The 1,393-nt window shown below is 48.2% G+C and overlaps 1 pseudogene; it reads right to left on the minus strand.

Moving 5' to 3' along the window:
- Nucleotides 1-213: 213 nt before the first annotated feature.
- Nucleotides 214-1,146, minus strand: LOC100349168 (proteasome inhibitor PI31 subunit pseudogene; annotated as a pseudogene).
- Nucleotides 1,147-1,393: the final 247 nt, after the last annotated feature.

Here is a 1,393-nt window from a genome sequence, read left to right on the forward strand (position 1 = left end):
CTCCCTTGGGAAGAGGGGAAGGGCTACTGGTGAGAGACATACTGATGTTTTCTTTGGGACCCATATATAACCAGGTGGAGAGCTGCAGCAGGTGCCTTGGCTCTGACAAGGAGTGGGGTACCTTGCCTCCATAACCATAAAAAAATGTTGCTCATAGAATTAATGGTGATAGCTAGCTCCAAGAGAGTAAAAGAAAGGCTGACCTGCTGCATTCTAGAGACTTGCACAAGGAAATGTCATCAGAGCCTGCAGGGGGTGACATCCTGGGTTAGGTCCCTCTGTGTTGGTTCCAATGGGTCCAAAGGAGTCAAAGTGAGCTCTTGGGAGCACAGCACCTAGAGGAAGCTGGCTTGGAAGATCAGAGGATGGATCAATAATTGGTCTTGGGAAATCATATCTCAGGGAGTCCACAACCCTATGACTTTTCTGCATCCAAAGTGCCTAGGTCTTCTTATCTGACAAGGCACAGGCCTAGGGGATCACACCAGGGAGGCTGCTGGCTAGTGTGTGGGTTTTGGAGGTGGGAGGGATTCTAGAGTGTGTCCGCCTCTCTAGCTATGGCAGGAAGCTCCCTGTGGAGACAGTTTATACTAGCCTTTTCCCGGAGCTCTTAGGTGGGTGTGATGATTCCAGACACAGTATGATACCGAAACTCCTCAGTGTTCTTGTAAGTCCAGTGGAAGTCACCCACGCTTCAGCATTTATATAATCACATGAGCTCAGCGTCAAGTCTGCCACTTGCTGTGAACCATATTCCATTATGTTGATGATCATGCTGTTCTCCATGGCAACCTCCAAGAGATTTCTGGACTCATCCTTAGCCTCATACCTGACGACATACAGATCTTTATTGCTGTGCCACCTGGTTGGCGACAATTCTGGTTTCTTCTTATTGCGGCTTGGCTGATTGCTGGCAGCCAACCCATAACAGCCGTGTGTCACCATCTCCCAGTGCAAGAAGCAGACAGGTGTGTCCTGAGTGCTGGCTGGTGCTGCTGCTGCAAACAGTACTTTCAAGCTCAGCACAAGCACCGCCCAACTTCTGCAGTTGGAGGGAGGAAGGGGAAGACTGCAGTGAGCTGGCTTGGCCTTCCAAATAGCTATAATTCTGCTCTGCTTCTCTGCTAATTCCAGCTGGGTCTCCATCTGTGGCCAAAATGGACTAGTGAGAAGGATTTCAAAGGCACATGGCAAAGGATTAAAATGAAAGGTAGAAGACTCAGGACCATCTTCACAATCAGTTGCCTTTCATTTCTTGAATATGACTTTCTCCCTCTTACCTTTGGGCCTTAATACATGTTCTTCAGTCTAGTTGGAGAGTTTTCCCCATCTCAGCCTCACCACTATTTACCTAGCTAAATTCTACTGATTCATCGGATCTTAGCTGATGCAA

Source organism: Oryctolagus cuniculus, chromosome 4 (genome assembly GCF_964237555.1).
Source record: "Oryctolagus cuniculus chromosome 4, mOryCun1.1, whole genome shotgun sequence".
Classification (NCBI taxonomy): Eukaryota; Metazoa; Chordata; class Mammalia; order Lagomorpha; family Leporidae; genus Oryctolagus; species Oryctolagus cuniculus.